Raw genomic sequence first — 26,453 nt, forward strand, 5'->3', positions numbered from 1 at the left:
GCCAGATTTAGAGAGATCGGTTGGGAAAAAATACTTGAGGTAAATACCAAGTGTTATGAGGACTTGGTGAAAGAGTTTTATAAGAATTTGATTGTCCAAGGAGTTGGGGAAGAGATTGGAGCCATAAGCAAAGTTAAAGGGGTGCAAATAAAGTTTGATATTTGTAAGTTAGCTGAGATTCTACAAATCTCAAATGAAGGTGCAAAAGTATTCTGGGAGCCTAAGAAGAAGTTCGATGACTTGATTAATGTGGATGTGACATATAGGGATATAATGCTGAATTATACGGGTGACACGAGGCATGTGAAGTTGAGGCAGCTGAAACCACTTCCGCACGCCATTGCATACATTGTGCAACACAATGTTGTACCTCGCAGTGGTCACCATGACACCTTAAATTCATTTGAAGCTTATGTCACCTATTGTGTGCATACAGGTAACAAGTTGAACCTACCGTACATCATTATGAAAATGATGCAGTACGCTAGATTGGCACCTAATCGGGCTCTCCCCTATGGCAAACTGTTGACACACATTTTTGAGCATTATCATATTCATCTGTCAGCGGTGGATTCTGAAGTGGGGAAGAAGAAGAAGAAGAAGAAGATGAAGAAGAAAGATGCAAAAATATCTGCCAGTAATTTTCGGTTTGGAATACCATTGGGAGATGTAGGAGCAGAGGGTGCAAATGTAGGAGCACCGGTTGGTGAGGGTGTTGATCAGCCGGATGGAGCTAGATTGTCAAGATTTGAGAGAGAATTTGCTATCCTCAGGGGTGATGTACGGTATATCCGTCGGCGCGTAGATCAAATTGCAAAAGACTTGCAGCTTTCGGATTTATCGGAGCACTCAGATGGTTCTTCTGATTCTTTATATAGCTTGCTGAATCTTTAAATAGCTTGCTGAATGATTGAGTTCCTCAAATCATAAAAGGATAAGGTAATGTTATTTGCAAGGAACTTATTAGCAGCCTTCTGCTTATAAAGTTTAATTTAAATAATAAAGTGTCCATTTGTATGATGTGATTAAGTAGATATGCCTTAGAGCTGAATATGTTTAGTTACTCTTAATTATTTGAAAGAAAATTGCAAATGTCCATCTGCCTAACTGAGACTAGTTTGCAAACCCCAAAGAGAAAGTTAGATTTTACCATGAAGATACATCAAGTAGTTGTAGTGTCTGAGTCCTAGTCAAGGGTAGTTTATGTATTAGTCAAGGGTAGTTTAGCATAACCTCAATGAGGAGTTATTAACAGAAGTTATTATGCCTTTCTGTTATTTGCAGCATAGATCAATTTTTTGAATGCTTTGATGGAATGAGGAATTCTCGATCAAGATTGGCCATGATGGTATATGGAACTTGACATGTTCTGTTTTGAGCGCAATAACTGCTGCATCCAGTCTTGCTTCTGGATCATTGCAAATTCCCACTGGTATGTTCTTGATCAACATTCTAATATCGGTATCCACACTGTCATCTTATGTCCTGAGGTCCCTGTGTTCTTAACATGTGACACTTGATTATTGTTCTGGGGTAACCCATGCGTATTTATTTCTTTATCTATTTTATTATCATATACATGTGCAGATCAGAAGCATGTCGAGACAAACCTAAAGGCAACTGTTAATGGGATTTCTCTTGTACTTTCCTTTCATGATGAAGAGCAAAAGCATGAATGTGATGACAAAAGTTTACACTATCTAAATGCAAAATGTGGAGATGCAGTTCTCATATTGCAGGTAATTGTTGTGCTCACAAGAATTTATCTATCCACTTTTCCTTATTAAATAATAGTTGCAGGTAATAATTGCAATTTTCTTAATTTCGGATGCTATACTTCCTGGGATCAGTTTATTGCAATTGACTTCTGTACACCAGTGACAAAGGAAAAAATTCAAGATGGCAGTCAAAAGGCAGATTCGTCTGGGGCTTCTGGTTCCATCCATTTGGACTTTGGGAATATTTTTCTTTATTTCATTAATTCTTGTAAAGTTCCTATTGGCAATGACTCACTCATCCAGAAGCATGCTTTCTCTGCCCATAAGTTTTTCTCAAGAATTAGCAGGAGAGGTCGTTATCCTGGCGTTACTATGTCTTGGCAGGAGGGTCCTGTTACTGGTCCTTGGATGGCGAAGAAGGGTCAGTCCTTAGCTACTGCCCAGTGTTCAATGAGTCGAAATAAGGTGATGGATTATGGTTCTGAATTTGCATCTGTAACCACTATGAAGGATGTGGAGAATACACATTCTCATACACGACAAGAGATGATTTTGAGCTCTGCATTTTTCCTGCATTTCCATCTTACTTCTGTTTCAATCCACCTTAACAATTCTCAGTATAAGGATATACATTGCCTTCTTAGTCAGATTTTAGATGGTTTAACATTCATGGCTAGTGATAACAGTGCTGCTCCATGTGACAATCCAAGGAGAGAAGCAGAACAATTGTCGATCCTTGCTGAATGTGAATCTGTCGAAATACTGATTGATGTGGATAAGATAAGGTGGAGGATATAAAATCTTCCTTGCAGACGGAACTTCCAGGCTCCTGTTATAGTTTGAAGTTGAAAGTACAGAAGTTTGAGTTATTATCTGTTGCAAATATTGGAGGGATTAGTGATGCTAAATTTTGTTTGGTTGGGCCATGGCGAATGTGGACTTTGGGGTTCAATCACGGGAGCTCCATCTAAGGAGCTTCTGCTAATCTCTTGTAGCAACTCTACAATTGGCCGTGGTGATGGTGAAGGTGCCAATGTATTATCTGCTGGTTCTGCTGGTACTGCTGTTGTGCACTTCTGGGACCCCCAGAGTTTCCAATGTATTACGTCTATAACCATCAGAAGCGGTACAATAGGTGCACCAGGTGGTCGTTTGGATTGGTTGAATTCAATAACCTAGTTTTTCAGCTTACCTTCTGATGACACAGAGCAAGAACTCAAACAAGGAATCAGTTGTGGATGATTCACCTTATGAAGTGACTTTTGCCTTTAACTTGGTGGATGCTGCTTTGAGTTACGAGCCCTACATAAAAAATTTGGTGACCGGTGAAGAGTCAGGACAACTGTATGTGGCATGTCTGTTGGCTGCTGCTTCATTGAATATTTCTAATCAAACTACGTCAAATTCTATAGACAGTGATTACAAAATAAGGGTGCAAGATCTAGGGCTTCTTCTTTGTGCATTATCTGGATCCAAGAATGCTAAAAGTACCTACAGTGTGGAACATCTTCGCAAGATGGGTTATGTTAAAGTGGCTAGGGAGGCACTTGTAGAAGCAATGTTGAGAACAAACTGTAAGAATGGCCTCTTATGGGAAGTAGAATGTTCTGAATCTCATATTAACTTGGAGACTTGCCATGATACAACATCTGGTCTTCTTCATTTGGTTGCTCAACTGCAGCACCTTTTTGCACCTGATGTGGATGAATCAGTTGTGCATTTGCAGTCTAGGTGGAATGATGTTCAGCAGGCACTTGATAGGGATGATTTGATTTCTGAGACAATAATCTCTGAAGGCAGTGCTGCCTCATCACCTCCTGGAAACCATGCTTCAAGTCTAGACTCAAACTGTGGTTCTGTGGTGGGTCTGATGGATGAGATATGTGAGGATGCATTTCATGTTGACAAGATCAGTTCAAGCACATGTAATACCTGTGGATCCCAATTCTGTTTTTCCCTTGATGGAGCGCTGGTTGGAGATGATTTACATATGTGTCATGCTGGAGCTTTTTCACATAGTTTATCTTTTAATGAATCAATGTCAGGACGAGGGGTGGGAATCCCTCATGCATCATCCCTACATGGTGAGGGTTTTCCAGAATTTAGAGAAGGCTATTACTTATCCGAATCATGCCCTCCATCAGAGTTATCTGCAACCAACCAGTCCTTGCCTCAGAATGCTGGATACAAATCAAGCAGTGTGGCCCAAGGTGGAAATGGAAGTAGTGGATGGTATCAGGATACCTCACTGATAATTTTAGAAAACCATATTTCACATGTAGGTGACCATCCTGAAGAATTCCAGTTCTTAGAAAGTGAGGTTCCATCTACAAGTTCTGGTGGAATCTCCAAGGCAAAGGGAAGACTACTTCTCAAGAATATTGGCATGAGGTGGCGAATGTATGATGGGGACCGGACCGGGATGACTCGGGGAGGAGTGCATCGCTTACCACAAGCACCATGAATACAAGTGGCGAGAGATGCTCTTGTTTGTTTAGAGCTTGAATTATGTAAGATGGATCTTCGGTATGATATGTTTCCTGATGGTGAAATATGCATGTCAAAACTTTCTCTTTCAGTTCAGGATTTTCATCTTCTTGATAGCAGCAAGAGAGCACCCTGGAAGTTGGTATAGCTCTATGACATTTTATGCTTGAAGTTTAATTTATACTGACACTCTCATTTATAGGATTCAGACATTTGAATAATGCTTATCCTTTTAATGTTGAAGGTTTTAGGAGATTATCATTCAAAGGATCACCCTAGAGAGTCCTCTGCCAAAGCTTTCAGGTTGGATTTGGAATCTGTCATACCAGATCCTTCTACTCCTGTTGAGGAGTACCGGTATGTTCAGATTTAGATTTTTCGTTTATTCTCTGCTCTCAACTTAGCTTTTAACCTCTTTGATGCTGGATATATTTAATTTAAAATTTCATCTGTAAAGTGCAATTTTTGAGGCATTTACCAGCGGTTCCGGGTTTTAAGTAATGATAAAAACATGAATATGGGGCTGCAACAAGGACAGGCTGGTCTGGCTTTTTAAAACCCAATCCAGCCCCAAATGCTCTTAGCTAAAAGCCCATTCCAGCCTCGGCCTTGACTCAAGGCCTAAAATTCTTGTCTTTGTTCCTGAACCCAGACGAGCCAAGCAAGCCCAAAACCCGCCTCGATATTCTTTGATTAGGCCAGGTCGGGACAGGTTGCCCTGTCCCTATCCCTAGCCTTGGTTCTACTCCTAGCCCTGCCAAATGTAACATAAAAAGTCAATTGTTTGACCGTAGAAGAAAACACAGACGTAAATAACATTAACCGTAAAACAAAATACCATTTTGGCCATGATCCCTTTCACAATCTGTTTGTGAGGTTTAATTTTTTTTGGGGTCCTTTTGATTTGTCCTTTTATAAAAACGGTATAATAAATACTTTGCATCATTGGAACCTTGGAGGCATCATCTCAATTACTAATATGGTTAAATACATTTTTCAATGCATTATGTCATATAAAAATCAATCTTGGGCGGCTCTTAACTTTGTAGGTTTTCTCTTGAAAGCCTCTACTTCAAATCTTTTGCTTAGATACTTAAATGTTCCTCATTGGGGTAGTTGGCATATGAAAGATAATCTGTTGTGCAATAATGGCTTGAATTGGTATTGGATTCTTGTTTACAGTAATGGCTATTTCGAATTGAACTTGTTTTGTGTTTTGCATCATTAAAACACCTGAAGCATTTTAATTGGAATCTTGATCCTAGAAGGCCCTAGATTAAGAGTAGTGATTTATGACCTTCAACTTTTGGCCTTAATGTGCTAGTGTAATTGGATTTCGATTCCATTTACAACAATAATAGAGTACCATATGACCTAGTGAAAACCATGACAATAGTTTTGGATGTACAATATAGATTCCAACCTCGTTGTCCAGTAGACAGTGAACTGATTATAAGTTTCTGAAGCATGGCTATGTTTTGGTTTTTCGATCCAGGTTAACCATCGCATTCCTTCCTATGCTAGTGCATCTTCATGAAGATCAACTTGATTTTCTAATCATCTTCTTTGGGGTTAAAGGATCATCAATAGACCAGTCTCCAAATGTGGCTCGGGATTTTGATGAGTCAAAAATGCCTCCAGAGAAGACCAGTCAGTTTGGTGGGAGTGCTATCGTAGAAGAGGCATTGCTTCCTTATTTCCAGGTGGTTTTATATGTTTCTTTTTCATTGTACAGTCTACTAATTGTCTGCACCTACTGCTTGAGAATATTGAATCATTGGTATTATGACTAGTATTTGTTGTCTATATTTGGAGTTCCAATATCCATTCCTCACATTAGTGTCATTATTTGACTTACAAACTTACAGTTTAGGATTGTATTATCCCCATCTTCAAATATCCAAACGGTTATTGTGATTGTTGGCCTTTTTGCCCTTTTCTTGCTATTTCAATTGGTTGAGCTTATTCATCGCATTACTGCATTAAACTTGCCAGTTTTGGTCTGTCATTCACAAAGTTTGTTTAATTCAGCGGTAAACCATGATATCTACTATTTGGGTGATAAGTAGGAGCATCACTTATTTTCTCCAATATATTTATTCAAGGATCAACATCGTCAAATGTCGTATTTTTAAAGGGAACCAACCCCTTTCAACCATGCCTTTCCTCCAACAATGACTTCATTATAGTTGTTACACATTGTCTTTTGTTTTCTTGCATTGATCAGGAATCCTTGTTGCCATGCAATATTGTCATCCTTCGTGGTCTGGTATTAAGAAGTAGGAACTAAAAAGCAACCTAATTATCAAATATAGAAGAAATCATTATGTTCAATGCCATAGTGAAACAATTATGATACTTCCAATATGTCTAATTTATAAAATCCAATTTTTGCTAACACATGTTCAGTTACCAGCAGGGGAATCGGCCCGGGTGACTATGTTCTTCTTTGATATTGTGGTGAGAATGTTCTTCTGCTGTTGCAGGCGTTTCTTTAATACGGACACATTCTGTTTCAGACTGACTGGATTTTTCTATTCATTACGTGTACTAACAATTTAGTACTGGTTACCTTCTTTCTCTATGATAGGTGGTGAATCTGATGGTGACACACAGAGGAGAGAAAGTTGAACCTCCATGGAAAACCTTATGTGGTTCAATATTTGTCTTGTGGATATTTGATCAGCACTTGTGTTGCACTCTGTGGCCAGATACAACACCACGTTGAATCACCACCCCATGAAAGGCACCACAGCTGATTCTTCTATGTGTGCAATTCGTTGTTACCCCTCTGAGTTGATCTAGGATCCATTTTAATATGTTCACTAAACCTTCTCACTGACTGGATTCTTTTCTTTTATATCCCCGGAGTTAATGTAAATAAATTCTCTTACATGGACTTAGATGAAACAACACATTCACATTAGTATTTGACTACATTGTCCGATCGGTTAATTTCTTTGTTAACAAGTGAATTGAATATCTTGCCGCACCGACAGGTTCACGCATTTTTGTTACAATGCAAATAAAGCATACATTCATATGTGAACGGCATTTTCGCCTATTGAAAGTGTTATTTTTTCTTTTGTATGAACGTGAAAATGTGCTAGTTCCCTTTTTATTTTTTCGTAACAGGGAATTTGATACTTTTTGATCTCCGGATGAAATGGGAACCAACCCCATTGGTGTATGTGTTCTCATGAAGAAAGTACTTGGTTCCCTTTTAAAGTTCGTCAACGTATTTTCTCTCTGTGTTGACAAACGAAGCGGGTTGGTTCCCTTTTAAATGTTGAATCGGCCCATTTGCTCTCTGTGTTCACAGACGAAACGGGCTGGTTCCCTTTTAAACGGAATCGGCCCATTTGGTCTCTGTGTTCACAGACGAAACGGGCTGGTTCCTTTTAAAAGGGAATTGGCCCATTTGCTCTCTGTGTTCACAGACGAAACGGGCTGGTTCCCTTTAAAAGGGAATCGGCCCATTTGGTCTCTGTGTTCACGAAACGGGTTGGTTCCCTTTAAAAGGGAATTGGCCCATTTGCTCTCTGTGTTCACTGACGAAACGGGATGGTTCCCTTTAAAAGGGAATCGGCCCATTTGCTCTCTGTGTTCACAGACGAAACGGGCTGGTTCCCTTTTAAAGGGAATCGGCCCATTTGCTCTCTGTGTTCATCGGGCGAAACGGGCTGGTTCCCTTTAAAAGGGAATCGGCCCATTTGCTCTGTGTGTTCATCAGACGAAACGGGCTGGTTCCCTTTAAAAGGGAATCGGCCCATTTGCTCTCTGTGTTCATCAGACGAAACGGGCTGGTTCCCTTTAAAAGGGAATCGGCCCATTTGCTCTCTGTGTTCATCAGACGAAACGGGCTGGTTCCCTTTAAAGGGAATCGGCCCATTTGCTCTCTGTGTTCATCGACGAAACGGGCTGGTTCCCTTTAAAAGGGAATCGGCCCATTTTCTCTGTGTTCACATACGGAAACGGGCTGGTTCCCTTTAAAAGGGAATCGGCCCATTTGCTCTCTGTGTTCATCGGACGAACGGGCTGGTTCCTTTAAAAGGGAATCGGCCCATTTCGCTCTCGTGTTCATCATACGAACGGGCTGGTTCCCGTTAAAAGGGAATCGGCCCATTTGCTCTCTGTGTTCATCGGACGAAACGGGCTGGTTCCCTTTAAAGGGAATCGGCCCATTTGCTCTCTGTGTTCATCCATCGGTTCAAAAGGAACGGGGCTGGTTCCCTTTAAAGGGAAGCGGCCCGTTCGCTCTCTGTGTTCACATACGAAAGCGGGCTGGTTCCCCTTAAAAGGGAATCGGCCCATTTGCTCTCTGTGTTCCCAGACGAAACGGGCTGGTTCCCTTTAAAAGGGAACTGGCCCGTTTCGCCTCCGTGTTCACATACGAAACGGGCTGGTTCCCCTTAAAAGGGAATCGGCCCATTTGCTCTCTGTGTTCCCAGACGAAACGGGCTGGTTCCCTTTAAAAGGGAATCGGCCCATTTCGCCTCTGTGTTCATCAAAGGGGCTGGTTCCCTTTAAAGGGAACCGCCCCATTGTCTCGTGTTCCCGGTCAACGGTTCCCTTAAAAGGAACGGCCCATGCTCCGGCCAAAAAACGGCGGGGATCGGCCCATTTGTCTTCTCGTGTTCATCAGACGAAACGGGCTGGTTCCCTTTAAAAGGGAACTGCCCCATTGCCTCTGTGTTCACATACGAAACGGGCTGGTTCCCCTTAAAAGGGAATCGGCCCATTTGCTCTCTGTGTTCCCAGACGAAACGGGTTGCTGCCGTTTAAAAGAGAATCATTCCCTTTGGTATGTGTTCACATAACAAAACAGCGGTGAATTGATTTGGGTTCGTAGTCAAATTAATATGTTCCATCACACTGTTATAGTCACTGAAATTATAAATTGAAGACTTACAGTAATGTTTAAAGCCACAGATGTAACACTAATAAAAGGGAATCAATAATTTAAAAAATTTAAACCATATATGGGTTGAATTATGTGTTTCATCACCGCTTAACTCTCATATGGACAATATATATCAACGTATTATATAATTGATTCGGTACAATATCATACATTAGAGGTGAACTTGTTTTGACAACTACTTCCAACCCTACAAATACATTGTGATAAGTGTTTGACATAGATAGAGTACATTTTTTTGAAATAAAGTACTGAACTACCCATCCAGTTTACTATTGTCCTACCGTATATGTTACAGTAGTGACATTGAACGTACGGGGGTTAAATGTTTCTTGAATAAAGTACATAACAAGAAAGTAAGAATAGCCAAACACATAAGAACAAAATTACAAGATGTTCCAATGTAATTTTGTCCAACAGTCTTTGATTTTGCCGTTGATGATTAAGGGTTCGCCTTGCAGCATCCAAATTCATCGGATTGCGACGTCGGTCGTCAAATTTTGGTGGCAATCTCACCTCATGTCCTCGACTATTCACACTTTCGTAAGACGTTGAAGCTGTAGAATGTACATACGTTGCTGCTTCACTGCCACACATCTGATCTACCCAAATAAAAGAAAATGGATGCTTTACACCATTTGGGCACCTATAAAATCTCCGACCTGGATTTTTTTTTGTATTTGAAGTGAGGAGCAACATCCTCCCTTGCCCGCAATAGCATAATGGAGTTGGTTGCTCCATACTTGTAGATGACCCATCTTCACAATAGCATCCACCCATTTCGCTGTTTCGTATCACTGAACTGCAGCAAAATGAATATTTGAAAACACATTAGTTATTGAGTTTTATATAGACCTATACAAATGTTGCCCCTTTGCGAAGACAATGTATTATTTTAAACGCAGACTTTCAAGTACACATATACGTAGATATTGCGAGTAAACCCAGTGTGAATTGTTACAGGATAGTAAGAAGCTGAAACCAAATGCAACGGGAGTTGGTTTACATTATTCAAAAAGCATACAGATTCACAACGGAAAGTAAGGGAAGATTGTTTGTACCAAAAGTGGATGTGATTGGCTCTGATATTGGTAGACTCATAATCACTGTATCGGGAGAAGTGAATTCCAAGTAATTGTTTGAGATAAATTACACAACAACTTGAACCCTCATTGAATGTGATATGCTAGATTGGCCTCTATTGAAGCATTTAATTTTTGGTCCTGCCCTCATTTACCCTGAAATCCACTTCAACTATGTACGAAGAACATAAATACTAAACCAACAAGGGGAAGTTTAAGAACAACCATGACGGGCATGAGTGAACTGGTTTATAATTATTAGTAATTTTATTATTATTATTATTACTATAAAATTCATCCAGAACAAAAACACTTTTTTTACAAATTTTAAACCTACCTGACTTTGGTTCATACTGATTAACTTTGTAATCAATTAAAAAGTAATGGGAATTAAAGAATGCTATGTACAACTATGCTGGTGGTACTTAATAAAACATGCTATTTTACAGCAATTCCCATACACCAGATTCCATTTACTGAACAACACCCAAAATAATTTAGGTTAACATTCCAGAAATTCTCAGATAAACATGTGGATTGATAAGGTAAATCTTACTCGTTAACCGAACAAAATATTCTTAACAAGTGAGACACCAAGAAGAAGCGAAGTAAGAAGCGCAGGAAAGATGGAAGAGTCGAATCTGGAAACTGTGGAGACTGTTTATTCTTCTTCATAACCTTAACACCAGATACCTGGAACGTTTGCTCTAAAACGTTCCGACCCCTTCTTCATAACCTTAACACCATTCTTCTTCTCCTTGTATATGGTAACCGGGAATATTTCTCTTAGCCTCCTCGTTGCTGCTTCTAGGGCTGAAATCTGCAACTTTGGTGAGAGAGAGGATACGATTGAACTTGATAATTCAAATGGAGAAGGAAACATTAAATGAGCTATTTATTTGTTGTAAATATGGGCTAGGCCCAGGCCCATATGAATCCTGAATCAAATTGTTCATGTGTCCACATATTGTGAACTCTATTGAGCCCAAATTTAGTCCAGCCCTGCTCTCTTTTACCCTCATCAGACTGGCCGACGGTGATTCGATCAATTTGATTGGGTTTCACTAACCATGGTAAGCCACTATTACAATGATGTGAACAAAAAAATGGCGCCAATCTGGGAGCCATTACTTGTCGCTTGTCACCTCGGAAGCAAAATTGCAATTTTTGGTCTTGGTTTCTGTATAATGAAAATTTTCTTCTCTGTCTGTATAAGCACATTAGTGATTTTCCATTTGCTCTCTGGAATCGATTGAAGCATTGGTTTTGGTTATCTGGGTAAACTTGTATTCGTTGAAGCAAAAAAGAAGTGAATGCAATGGGTGGTTATTCAGGTGTCACTCTGGATTTGGAAGAAAGTTTTACACAACAAAATCGTAGATAGTATCAGCTGCTCTCACGTTTCTCCCACAATATTATTCAAGTACCACTAAAATCTTAACAGAACTCCATTTGAGCCTCTGTTTTGAAGCAGAGCAAGACTGTAACAACTCAGTGGTGGCGTTTACCTCATTCAAATTGCGGTTGGTGAGTCCGATCATTTTGTTTCTGTTATTTGGTATAGAGAGTGGCTTCGTTGTGATATTTGAATAACAAACGCCACTATTTATGCTGCTCATATTTATATTTGTCTTTAATCCACATATTATGAAATGTGACCCATGAAACTTCAAATATCCATTGATTCGTTGGTCCACAACATGCCCAACTTTTTCACTTCGTCTATTCACATGAAATGATTTTTTTGGACAATAATATATGATGTGATTCGATACTCTATACTCTATATATATATATATGGCTTGGTTTAAGGATTAAGAAGATTAATTTATTTTCGTAGATAACTGAAGTAGACCAAGTTGATGTTGCATGTATTAGTTTAAACATCACTTCGTTTAGTTAACATTGAACAAAATGATATGGTTTGTTATTTGATTGAATTTTATATATGTGTATCCTATTTTATTGATGTTGAATACACATATACGTTTGCACCTAGTTGTATTTCCGTCCAGATCTTATTCTGACCATTATTGGTATGTTATACTTCCCTGCAAATCTCGTCATGACCAACAATTTATATATATGTTCTGTGGGAATTGTTTGTATGACCATTTTGTACAGTGTTTTAATTCTTTGTATGACCGTAAATTGTATCAGTAGGATTGTTTATACATCTATTTGGATTTTGTGTTCAACATATCTCAGACTTGGTTATTCTACTTTACTCTTTCTACAACCCAATTTTGTCTACTACTATATCATGGTTAAATGGTTATATTGTAGCTGAGCTACCATTATAAAGGAAATTTCTCATATTAGATAATTTGATATTTATAATTCTCATGCATTTCCATATTTATTGTGCACATTACATATGAAAGCGAATGACTTCTATATTTTCCTGGTTTTGGGTCCATATGTACTGTGTAAGTCGTTGTTATTCAGTTTATTAAATCAATTTGTGATACGATTTTAAATTGCACCGTTGTCTCATCGACTTAATTACTTATAAGTTTTATGCATCGAGAAATTTGTGTTCCCGGAAGTTGTCATGTCATATTGTACCTTAAGGCTTCATCTTTGTTGTTTATGAATCTTAAATCTTCGGGCCATTCCTAACTTTTATTAATGTGTACTTGTGGTTTACTATGAAAGTTTCATCAAACAATGGATGACAATGTGACACCTCGATTAGGCATGGAATTTAAATCATTTGATGAAGCGTATGACTGTTATAATAAGTATGGGCGCATGAGTGGGTTCGGTGTTCGGAAGAGTTATTTACACAGGAGCACGCAGATAAGAGTGTCATCGTGCAACGCTGTTTCTTGTGTAGTAAAGAAGGATACCGAATAGAAAGAGAGGGGAAAGGGAAACAACATCGCCCCGAAACTAGAACAGGCTGTTTAGCAAGGATGATTGTAAAAAGAGATCATGAAGGACGATTAGTAGTTGACAAATTTGTGGATGAACACAACCATGTTCTTCATGTTGAAGAAGCTGCACATTTGATGCGCTCCCAGCGTGCAATATCAAGTACCCAAGCCACGGAAATAGCAATGGTGCTGAACCGGAATGGGAACAAGAATGACATTTAATTTGATGGGTTTGCAAGCGGGGGCAATGAAAATCTTGGCTTCACAAAGAAAGATTTGCAAAACTATTTGAATAACAAACGGCAGCGTGATTTGGCATATGGGGATGCCGGGAGCTTGATGCTATACTTAGACAATCAACGAAACTTAAACCCTGCATTTGTTTATTCTGTACAGATGGACAGTGAGGACAAATTGACTAATATATTTTGGGCTGATCCACAGATGCAATGTGATTATCAACTATTTGGTGATGTGGTTGTGTTTGATACTACCTTCTGCACAAACAAAGAAAATAGACCATTGGGTGTGTTTGTGGGATTTAATCATCATAGGACTCTGGTGGTATTTGGAGCTGCCTTGCTATATGATGAGACCACAGAGTCATTTGTATGGTTATTTCGAACTTTTTTGGAGTTAACGGTGATAAGAAGGCAATTACAATCTTCACTGATCAGGATGCTGCAATGGCGAGGGCACTAACTGAGGTTGCACCTAATACACGCCATGCATTGTGCACTTGGCATCTATTGCAAAATGCAAAGAAACACCATGGATATTTGATGAGTGACAAGTCACGCTTCTTCAAAATTTTGAACAAATGCATATACCATTATACGAAGTTGATGAATTTGAATATGCATGGACCAATTTAAGAGAAAATCAAGGGGTTCTAAACACTAGTTGGCTAGATAGAACATATGAAATAAGGGAGAAATGGGCATGTTGTTACATGAAGAACCTGTTTCACACTAGGTGTGAGGAGCACACAGATTGGCTGAAAGTTTTAATGCTGATTTGAAACAATGTCTTGGCCGCAAACTTGATCTTCTAAGGTTTATGAGACATTTCCAGGATGTTGTGGACGCAAAACGTGCAAATGAATTGAAAAAGGAATTTGATGCACGTAACGAAGTTCTTGGGGGTGCACATTCGTTGAAACCTATGTTGAATCAAGCTTACCAGTTATATACTCCAACTATATTCAAAGAGTTTTTGAAGGAGTTTGAGTTGGTGGATAGTCACGCTATCAACAGCCAGAATGTCGCAAATATGTATGTTGAATATGTGATTTTGAAGGCAGATGCAACTGGTTCCTTTGCTGGGAAAGCATACGAGTATTGCGTAATACGAGACCGAAAGCGTAACATGTAGTTGTAAGAAATTTGAGACTGTTGGGATCTGTTGTGCCCATATGTTAAGAGTTTTCCATTATCTCCAACTCATGTGCATTCCGATAAAATATTTTTTAATGAGATGGAGAAAATCAGCCCGAGATGTGCACATACTTGACGGGACACGAAGAGAAGGGGATGCAAGGTTTGAGGCTGATGGAGAAGTAAGTTGCTTACAGCGAACTAGGCTAATTACTCCGTCATTTTTGAAAGTCATTAACCAAGCATGTGAAACAAGTTTTGGTTATAACATACTATGTAAGCATCTGAATGGGATTGTCAACGATCTAGAACATGTAGACGTTCCTTCACATACTGACCAACCCTCCGAAGTAAATGGTGAAGCGTACAGAATTTCTACAGCTTAAAAACCAAAACAGCCTCGAAAAGGGGATCCGGAAAAAGAATCAAGCCCTGGCATGAAAAAAGTAAAAAGAAGAGGACTGTCAACCTAGTTGAAGGACAGGGCTCCATACAAGTATCATTGCCAGAGTCTGATTATTTGTCAATGTTTGACGGCTATAACACATGCTCAACTCAGGTAAATTTATTTTATTTTTCAGCCAAACATTGACATTGTTCATATAATTTTACCGATGTTGCACAATTACTCTTAACTATTTGTGTTGTTGGATTATACAAGACTTACCTTCCTCCCAATATTCAGCTCAACTTGGTGTAAGTCCCGATAATTCTTCATCTAAGGTAAATCGCATTAAGTGATAATCTCTCCTTTCTATTGCTCATTTATGTAAATAATTTCAAACTTATTATTTGCTTCTATTTTGTCGTTGGATTATACAGCACGTACCTTCCTCCCAAAATTCAGTTCAACTTGGTGTGAGTACTGATAATTCTTCATCTAAGGTAAATGCATTAAGTGATAATCTCTCGTTTCTATTGCTCATTTATGCAAATAATTTCAAACTTATTATTTGCTTCTATTTTGTCGTTGGATTATACAGCACGTACCTTCCTCCCAAAATTCAGTTCAACTTGGTGTAAGTACTGATAATTCTTCATATAAGGTAAATGCATTAACTGATAATCTGTCGTTTGTATTGCTCTTTTATCTTAATTTCAAACTTATTATTTGCTTCTATTTTGTCGTTGGATTATACAGCACGTACCATCGTCCCAAAATTCAGTACTGCGTTGGTGACATTTGAGGATGCAGAACGAGTGTCTCATTTTCGGACAATGAGGGACATACATGGGTTTATCATACTCAAACATTTTGTATTCCCCTTTATTTTGTATATGGATAGTGGTAGTACTTTGTTTTTTTTTAATATGCATAGTGGTAGTACTTTGTATCAAAGGATGAGGGACAATATCTGTATCATTCAACTATATTGGGGCTGGTTCACAATTTTTTTTTGTATATGCATAGTGGTAGTACTTTGTATCTAAGGATGAGGGACAGTATCTGTATCATTCAAACACACTGTTAAAGCATTCCGATGATCTTTCGGCCTGGAATTTTGGTTACATCTTATCCAGCTTAGCAATGTCAGCAAAATAAATTTGATATCCAACAAGCTAAAGGAAGCACTCATATTGATTTTAAGATTCTTGATCCATAAAAGATAAGTAGAGTGGAGGAGACATCATGTCATATTGTACCATGTCTCTTCATTGAATAAAGGGGTTGGTTCCCTTTATAAGGGAATCAGCTCATTTGGTCTCGTGTTCAAGATGAAAGGTGCCTTAAAAGGGACCCTGGCGGCGGCCCCCGCACGATCGACACCGGTTCCCTTTAAAAGGGAACGGCCCATTTGCTCTCTCGTGTTCATCATTTTAAAAGGGGCTGGTTCCCTTTAAAAGGGATCCGGCCCATTTCGCCTCGTGTTCATCGACATAGGGGTCCGGTTCCCTTTAAAGGGGAACGCCCATTTCCTCTCTCGTGTTCATCATTTTAAAGGGGCTGGTTCCCTTTAAAAGGGAACGGCCCGCTTCGCCTCGTGTTCATCGGGATTACATGGGTCCGGTTCCCTTTAAAAGGGAACTGGCCCATTTGCTCTCTCGTGTTCATCATTTTAAAAGGGGCTGGTTCCCTTTAAAAGGGAACCGGCCCGTTTCGCCCTCGTGTTCATCGGGACAAGGGCCTGGTTCCCTTTAAAAGGGAACTGGCCCATTTGCTCTCGTGTTCATCATTTTAAAGGGGCTGGTTCCCTTTAAAAGGGAACCGGCCCGCGCTTTGCCTCGTGTTCATCATGTAGGGTCTGGTTCCCTTTAAAGGGAACGCCCATTTGCTCTCGTGTTCATCATTTTAAAGGGGCTGGTTCCCTTTAAAAGGGAACTGACCCGTTTCGCCTCTGTGTTCATCAGATTACAGGGGCTGGTTCCCTTTAAAAGGGAATCGGCCCATTTGCTCTCTGTGTTCATCAGACGACAGGGGCTGGTTCCCTTTAAAAGGGAACTGGCCCGGTTTCGCCTCTGTGTTCATCATATTACAGGGTCTGGTTCCCTTTAAAAGGAAACGGCCCGCTTCGCCTCTCGTGTTCATCGGATGAAAGGGGCTGGTTCCCTTTAAAAGGGAACTGGCCCATTTGCTCTCTGTGTTCATCAGATGAAAGGGGGTGGTTCCCTTTTAAAGTTCCTCAACGTATTTATAACTCTCAACACAGAAGTGGAAAATGGAGTGATTATGTTTGAAGTCTTGTTTCAACCCCAGGAGTTTTGATGGAAAGAGGGAGTATCTTATTGATTCCCTTTTCAACGGAAACAACCATATTAATTTAACGGATCACAGAGACTGGAGGGGTTAGTTCGTTTAAGAACGGAGCAATGTTAGTGTTAACTACACAAGTTTAAAATAAATTCCATTTCCGAGTTCATGCGTATGAAGAAATAACACAACGCATTTAAGAGGAGGAAAAAAATTCCATTTCCGCGTTGACGCGTCTATCACTATAAGCAAAACATACAATTCTATGGAGAACAGAATTTTATTGCAAATAAATTTGAAAAAATCAGACAATCTGCTCTGAAATCAGACAAGGTAGTCAAAGTCTCATGTTAATGCACAGCTTTCATCACCGCCAACCATACGAATTACCAAACACCACTTGAACCCATAACAAACCCCAACCTCGCCTAAAATTACTTCATACATTCCGTATGGGGAGATAAACTCAATCAACCTATCTCATTACATTTAATCTTAGCTTAACAGAATTTTGGGTGTGTATATGGATGTAATCCATGAATTCCACACATAGTATATTCAAATATCAAAATATAAGAAATATCACACATAGTATACTCAAATATCAAAATATAAGGAATATAAAGAAACAGCAACTGGGAACCTTACTACAACTTGTTATCTGTCTATTAAATAAGCATTGTTCTAAGGATTGAAACAAAGAATCCCATTCAGCAAAACATCCAAATTAGATTTAATCGAATAGTCAACCTATTCGTATTCGGATGCAGATCCTTCAGCTTCAGCAGAAGGTGGTGAGGAGTCCGGAATATCTGGGATGCCCAGCTTATTGGCCACTTGATCCACGCGCCGAAGAATCTTCCGCACATGTCTTGAGATATTTGAAAATTTGTTCTCAACACGCTCAAAATCATCTCCAATCATGTATGGATCAACAAGCAGGATGTGCTCCTACACCGGAGGCCGCACTCCTACATCCGCCATCTCAAGATGGAATTTTTTTCCATGGATTTTAACTTCATTGTTCTTCTTCTTATTCTTCCCACTTTCACAATCCTCCCCCTCAAGATCAATCCCATAGGTAGTAAAGATTTGGGTAAGCAGCCGACCATATGGGAGAGCACGATTGTGGGCATCTTTTGCATACTTCATCATTCTCGAGAATAATGTACGGCATGTTGAGCTGCCTCTCCCGAATGAATGCAATGGGTGACATAGGCTTCAAAAGAACTCAGCCGTTCACGGTGACCTCTTCGTGGGATAATGTTGTGTTGCACTATGTAAGCAATTGCATGAGGAATTGGTTTCAGGTCCTTCAACTTCACGCTGGTGTTACCCGTGTAGTGAACCATTATATCACTATAAGTCCGACCAACATCAATGAGGTGATCAAACTTCTTCCTAGGCTCCCAAAAATATAATTGTCCTTCACTTGAGACTCCTAGCCTTTCACCCAAACTCATGAATATTCAAGGCAATCTCCACCCCTTTAACATTGGACAGGGCATATAACTTTCCCTCCTCCTCCTTGAATATCAAATTGGAATAAAACACTTTAACCAACTGGTAATAACACTTAGGAGGTAACTTTAGGATGTTATCCCACCCAATATGCTTAAACCTATCTCGCTACACCTCCTCTTCGAAAAGAAGGGATGTCTACATCCCTTCCTTCTTCTATACTTAGCTTATTAATCGGAATAAATGACGCTTTTGCTTCGTCATCCACCAAATATGAAGCCTCGCCTTGTCGTTGCTTTTGTTTCCCTTTTTAGCCCCTTTGGCCTTCTCGTTGAGTGGTTGCCTTAGGAGCCATTTCCAAGTGAGACTTATGGTGGTTTTGCCTGCATAGATGCAACAAAACATATTAGCTAAACAACATATTATTAAGATGAAACTAAAGTATAACAAAACAAATACTAATTATACAGATGAGAGTCATGAGACAACATTAAAGAGAGAACACAAACAATCTAAGCATGAAAAACATTCAGTCTAGACATTAGTTATTCAAAATTGGATGCCAACCATTGGCCTGGATTGAAACCTAGCCCGAACAAGTCATATTATAGACAAACATTTCCACGCCCATGTGCCAAGCGTCCACCCACACTCAACACATCACAAACACAGGGAAATAACCCTCTAATGTTAACACCAAAAATGCTTCAAATGTACAAACCCTACCAAGTTAAAATAAAACCCATTAACACAAAAACGGGTTTGATCACAAAATTATCAAAGTGAAGTACTTTAAGTTCTAAACATTAACGAATGAAGTGATAAAATATCCACAGATTGCATAACAACATCAGCATTTGAGTATCTTAGGCCGAGGCCCCACTTCTTCAGCATTCCACATGATACTAAAGGTACATCACTATAATTTGTAGCTCATAAAACATTTATTCGCACTTATAATAATCTTAACCTAGGCCAAAGTACATCCACGGCATCATCACCTATCAAAAGCAAATAATAAAGGAAGTCCAAATCACAAAATCAGTATGACAACAAACAACCAAATTATTAAATGCCACAATATCATCAACATTGCTCGTCACCACCATTTTTATTGCTCCCCTGCTGGGAAACCAACTTATGTTTGCCCAATAATGGATGTTATCATTGTTTCAAATATTCTGTTTTCAAAATTTATTCATAACCTCGTCATTGTAAATGACTCCATTGAGAATTACGACACTCCACTAAATAGTTGTATATCCAAAATAATAAAATGCATTGGTTTGAACAATGAATATGCTAAAGATAGGATCTTATACGAAGGTATGCATTAACGTAAATCAATTATACTATAGCCATCGACATGAAAGGACTTCATCCAAATAAAAATTTCCAGAATATGAGTGCATGGGTGATGACCAAGGTCCCTGGGAATGAAAACCACATATATCTCAATATTGTCCTACAGAAGTTGCATCATCAAAAGGTTCAGTCATTTCGCTGAAGGGCAAGATGGCAGGATAAACCGAAATTTCGAACCTTGTTAGTAGCACACATCAAAAGCCTACATCTTTTTTCCCCTCTCTATCTTGACCTCTTTAATTATGAGGTATGTCCTTGCTAGATGAGCTAATCCCTAGAAGATGAGACATTTACATCAAGACTTAAATAACTTAAATAACTGTAAAATTTTTCCAATTTGCAGAAATTGATGGAAAGATTTCCAAGTGCCTAATCACAATAAATAAGTCAAGGTTTTGCATCCAACAATCTCAACAGCTTCTTGCTTTGTGCAATACAACAGTTCAACTACACATTCAGTAGGCTGAGATAAAAGTATTCCCTATTAAACAACACACACTTTTTTTGATTCTATTCGAGAAATGCCAAATACAACCAACAAACAACAAAAGAATGGATACAGCCCACAAAGGGGTTTCTTCTTTTTCTGATAGAGTAACAGACAAGGGCCAGAAAGCAAAGATGTCAACCTATACATGAATACATGAAATGCAGTTAAATAGACCCCATAAGGAGGCCATGAATTTACATAATACCAGAATGCGAAAAACAAAGACACTGCCCACTGCATACAATTGGATCCCACAAAAGTATGTATATCTGCCCACCCTTGCTCAGAAGTATGCTAACGATTTTGACAACCTCGGTTTCCATGAAAATGACATATTCCAGTGTTCACAATGATGCCTACCTCTTCTTATTAGGTAATTCAATGGGAGTAAATTTGGAACCGGAATTGACTTTTTAAAACAAAAACCAACAAAAACCAAACCAAATACAATTCATTATAGATTCAAAGTATCTAAGGCAAAAGCCAAACCGTAAAGTACTAAATTACTTATTCCCTAACCAAACCATGTATAGTATAGTGATTTTAACTAGAACATACCAATATATATGTTATAAATATGGTCTATTAAACCGTATAAACTCCAAATAGAACAAGAAACCGTTTATGAATCCAACTGAAGTGTACTCGAAACCAAACCTACTCAACACACTTTTTGTAAATGAATATGCGTGGGTTGGGAGGAGGAGCGGGGTTGTGGGTTACGCCCATTGACAGTACGCAACACGGAAGAAGCCCGAGAAGTTAGATAGGGTGTTTGAGAGAGAGAGAAAGGAGGGATGGGGGAGCAACAATAATCTTGCACGAACCTTGTGCTGGACTGAGGATTGCAGGGGCGACAAGGCCAACATGATATTCTTCTTTGAGGTGGATGACAAGGGTACAGATGCCAATGGAGCATCTATAACTAGTGCTTCGGTCAAAGACACAACGATGTCTCATAAGGTAGAACCGATTTCTTCGAGAGGGAGAGCTGAAAATTGAAATTGCAATAGATCCTACGAGATAATTAATAGCAATATGGTCTTCCCGAAGGAGAGTAAAGGCCGGTGACTCGGTGGTGTCACAACCTACAAAGAGATAAAAACACTTGTATCGGGGGAATCTGGCAGCAGGGGCGGTGCAATCCGGAATCGATTGACCTCAAGACTTTGCAATAAATCTGTTGCAGTCCAACCTTCTATACAAGACGCTAGAGGGTTGTTTTTAGGGATACGTAGGGAGTCACCTGAAGAGATAAGGCCCTATGGAGCAATGTCGTCGGGGTAGCAGCTAATCATAAGCAATGGTAGAGTGGCCATGCATTGTTTCTAGCCATGGACAATGACTCGCTGGCATTAACGGTGTCGATGGCTTCCCCTACTCGACTCTCCGATAGGGAAGGGGTGACAAGTAGGCGGGAGATTCCGAGTGGGTCTACAGCAGTGAAGGGAGTGGTTCAAGGAGGTACAGGGAGGGATTAATGGATTTTACGGGAGGAATGGTTTGTAGTGGCATCAGGGGCCAAGGGACTAGGGAGGAACAGTTAATTGCCAGCCTTTACTAGAGCAAGCAAAAGCGGGGTGGATCAAAGACTTCATAGTAACGACAATGGGGAGGAAGGTTTTCAAAAACGAATTCGGGTTGAAGCTCCAACCTTCTTTTTCCTAAATAAGAATAGAGGGAGGCAAAAGTGAGGCGGCAAAGGCTTCCATACTAATTCTCACATACAACAACTTTGGTGGAGCTAATTGTGGCTTTGTGCGAGTGAAATATAAAATTTTAGACTAATTCAACCACAAGTCGTACTCATTTAGGAGGTCTAAAAACCACAAACAAATTATATTTGTGAACATTGTAATCGACTCAACAAAATACACTCATCAATCGCTTAAACTTAGGTCAAAAAATGAAATCCACATAAAAGAAAACACAAGCAGAAAATCATTAACACACGTATCTCGAATCACACTCAAGAAAAGTAGAATAACCTCTACAACTTAACAAACTAACATAGACACAAAAGTAACCACTTCTATATTTTGAGAAACCAAAGCAAGCGGAAGTGAACAATTTCAAATGAACAAAAAAAAATTAAGAAGAAGCAAAATTCGCACTGAAAACAAGCAAAGCAAAGGAAATAGAACTTGTTAGGGATAAATTCAGCAATCGATACAAGGCACCAGGATGATACAGCTCTATTCCACTCAAACATTCTATCGACTTCAAGCCCGATAAGTTTTCTATTCTTTGGTGGAAGGGCGAGGAGCAATACAAAGGTGAAAACAAATCCTAAAGATTGCAAAGACAAGTGAACCACATTCCTTCAACAACATGGTTAAACAAGACACCACATTAAAGAAGAATAAGAAAAATATCACAAAAGTAAGAGATCTTGGAATACAATATATAACAACTACTACTTGACAAAACAGGTTTGATCACTATCAACTCATATTTAAACATCTGTAGAACGATGGCAATCTGAAGAGTGGTAGGAAAGGGCTGTCATTCAAAGGCTGGCACCATAAAATTTTATTCATAGAAACAACCTAACCATGTGCATCAACCATACATAATAGAATTGGCAGCAAATCTCTCGGGTATCTCAAGATAAGCCGATCAGGCTTCTTTCGGAAGGGACCACAATGATGCTCCATTAAAGATGATGCAGAAAATTATCCCCAAAAAGGTAATCTGTACTTTCGAACACTTTAAGTTGGCTAATCACATTCAACATGCAAATCCAAACTAATTGGCAGCATAAAACTTCATCAATCTGCAATAGATGCTGTCTCTAAGGAAAAGACTGTTATGCTAGTCATGCACAAGTGTTATTGACATACTTTTAGAAAGGAAATGTGCCACTAACCACACCTATCAAACAACTGACCCAGGGGTAAACTTGTTCAAGACAAGACTTACAATAAATAGATAAACAAATTGCACCAATTAAACCCACTTGAACAAGGAGACAAATGACAACCCAGATACACCCAAAGTGACCCTTCATTATACAAGGTCACCGCTCAAAATAGCAGCTCGAAAAATTTAAACTAACCATTCTCTCTACAGGATTTACCAATTGAAATGAGAACCATTAAGACACTCTAAAAGTTTACCCAAATGCATCAATTTTATGCAGTACACAGAAAGGTGCTAGTGTAATTGGATTTCAGATTCCATTTACAACAATAATAGAGTACCATATGACCTAGTGAAAACCATGACAATAGTTTTGGATGTACAATATAGATTCCAACCTTGTTGTCCAAAAGAGATGTGAACCGATTATAAGTTTCTGAAGCATGGCTATGTTTTGGTTTTTCGATCCAGGTTAACCATTGCATTCCTTCCTATGCTAGTGCATCTTCATGAAGATCAACTTGATTTTCTAATCAACTTCTTTGGGGGTAAAGGATCATCAACTTCTTTGGGGGTAAAGGATCATCAACAGACCAGTCTCCAAATGTGGCTCAGGATTTTGATGAGTCAAAAATGCCTCCAGAGAAGACAAGTCAGTTTGGTGGGAGTGATATCGTAGAAGAGGCATTGCTTCCTTATTTCCAGGTGGTTTTATATGTTTCTTTTTCATTGTATAGTCTACTAATTGTCTGCACCTACTGCTTGAGAATATTGAATCATTGGTATTATGACTAGTATTTGTTGTCTATATTTGGAGTTCCAATATCCATTCCACACATTAGTGTCATTATTTGACTTACAAACTTACAGTTACCTTGCATTGATCGAGAATCCTTGTTTGATCAAGAAAAACATTAACGTCTATACTTACAGTTGAAGGCTAAAAGAACAACAACATTAAACCCCTCCACAACCCCACAAAAAGGTAAAACAACAAATACTAAAAGAAACCGACCAAATCAAGTTATTACAGAGCATTTTTCATCTTTAATCAACGACCAAATCAGGGTTTCGACCACATCATCAGGAATTTCCATGGTAAGGGTTTTATGAGTTGGTTATTACCTTTTTGAAAGAAGAATCGCAGAGACGAGACGAGACAATACTAGAATCTGAAATCGATTTCTCTAAATCGCAGGATGGAGCTTCTCCTCGTCTTCTTCTTCTTCTCCGCCCTTCTTCTTCTTCTCCTCCTTCCCGTTCTTCTTCTTCTCCGCTTCTTCTTCTTCTTCTCCGCTGCTTCTTCTTCCTCTTCGATCTCAACTAACGATGCTTCTTACGGAAGCTTCAGAGTAGCCAAAAACGAAAACACCCTAACAGGTCTTCTTCTTCTTCTCTCCTGCGATTTCTCTCGTAACTCGGATCGGCCAACAACGAAAAAGAAATGAAAATGAAATGGGCGGGTTGGTTTTTAGCTCATATATTTGTTACGATTTTGAATTGGTTGTATATACGGTTACTGTACAACCGTATATACGTATATTGGTAGTATGGAATACACCATTAATAACATATACTATACCCAGTCGAACCGCCCAGATGGACCGGTTGGTTTGCATCAGACCGAACCGAACAGATGGAACTCTGTTCACACGGTAAACGTATATAGGTAAAGGGTTTTTTTCATTATTTAATGAGAAGGATCATCCGAGCCTAATCGGACGGCTCGCTCCACCGTAGTGCGCATTAATTACGCACTACAGAAGCAAACCACGGGGGCCGCCCCGATTGCACCGCCCCAAACAGCCGTGAAAATGCCCCCCTCCCAACCAAAAAAATGGCCCCCCAAACCAAACCCCCCGGGTTTTTTTACCAAAAAAAGAAAAAAAAAAAAACCCCCCCCCCCCCCCCCCAAATCGTTTGAAAACATTGAAAACAGGGATTGTGACTTTGTCTTCTACCCTAATTTCAAGAAAAAAAAGCTCTGAAGAAGCAAAATCGCCTCTCTTCTCTCTCTGTGTCCCTCTTCTGCTCCGTAAGATGTGAGCGGTTGATATTAGACAAAGATATTTTGGTAGTGATGGCATCAGCTCTGCTCTTAGTAATGGCATCATCTTTGCTCTTCCCTCTTCTTTCCCTCACCTCTACTTTGTCTTCGCTCTTGAAGAAAAATAAAGCAATTCTGTACAACTATGTCTCACCACTCTACTGCAAATTGATTTTAAGCACTTCAGTATCCAATCTCTCAAAGAGGAGATAGAGGAAGCAAAGACAACCCTCCCTCCCCTAATGAAATTACAGAGAAGTTCGGTCTCGAAGCTGGTCTATGGAAGGTGCTACATTGATTCTGAATTTTTCTTTACTCTAAAAACGCTTACTTTACTTTTCATGATTTAGGAGTTATAATTTACAGATATTTAGCTCGTAAGAGAAAGGAGAGGAAGGGCAAGGTGAGAAATCCAAAGGCGATCAAGCTAAAGAGCTATTGGCAAAATACGGAGGAGCATATCTTGCAACTTCCGTTACTCTTTTCTTTGATTTCCTTCTCTCCATATGTTACATACTCGTTAGTGCAGGCATTGATGTCTAAGCACAGTTGCAGAAGGTAAAAAAGAAGTAGAACATCTAATATTGCTATCTAATTGAAGATTTGCTTGTAATTCTTGCTTCTTTCGAGACTGAATATTCTAGTTTTTTCTTCTTTTCTTTTCTAGGTGAGAATCCCTACTTCTGAGACTTAGAGAAAAAGTAGGAACATTTGCTCTGGCAAAAAACTGCATCTCCAATCAGGTTTCCTCCTACAGTAGCTCTTACTCCCATTATAGCCGGCTGGATCGGGAAGAAAGTCCAGAAAGACAAGTGATTTTCATTATTTCTAGGATCTTCAAGGTACGGAACTTTTATGGGTTTGGCTTTTCATTTCATTTCAATTGGCATACTGTTTTAGTTTACAACTGATCAAATGATTAGGATATTCAAGGTCCATAAATTTTTATGGATTCAATTTTATGGCACAAATTTAATAAGATGTTGAATTGTGCATGCGATAATCATTTTTTCAACTGTTGGATTGATGATAATTGTTTGATGGCCTTAGTCTGAGACAATGGTTTGGATTGCCCC

General features: G+C 39.2%; 1 pseudogene; it reads left to right on the forward strand.

Annotated features, from left to right (window-relative positions):
• The first annotated feature begins 1,711 nt into the window (after window positions 1-1,711).
• On the forward strand, window positions 1,712-7,212 carry LOC148998771 (autophagy-related protein 2-like; annotated as a pseudogene).
• The last annotated feature ends 19,241 nt before the right edge of the window (window positions 7,213-26,453 follow it).

Source organism: Hakea prostrata, unplaced genomic scaffold (genome assembly GCF_041222555.1).
Source record: "Hakea prostrata isolate BN-2017 unplaced genomic scaffold, UWA_Hpros_2 contig_144, whole genome shotgun sequence".
Classification (NCBI taxonomy): Eukaryota; Viridiplantae; Streptophyta; class Magnoliopsida; order Proteales; family Proteaceae; genus Hakea; species Hakea prostrata.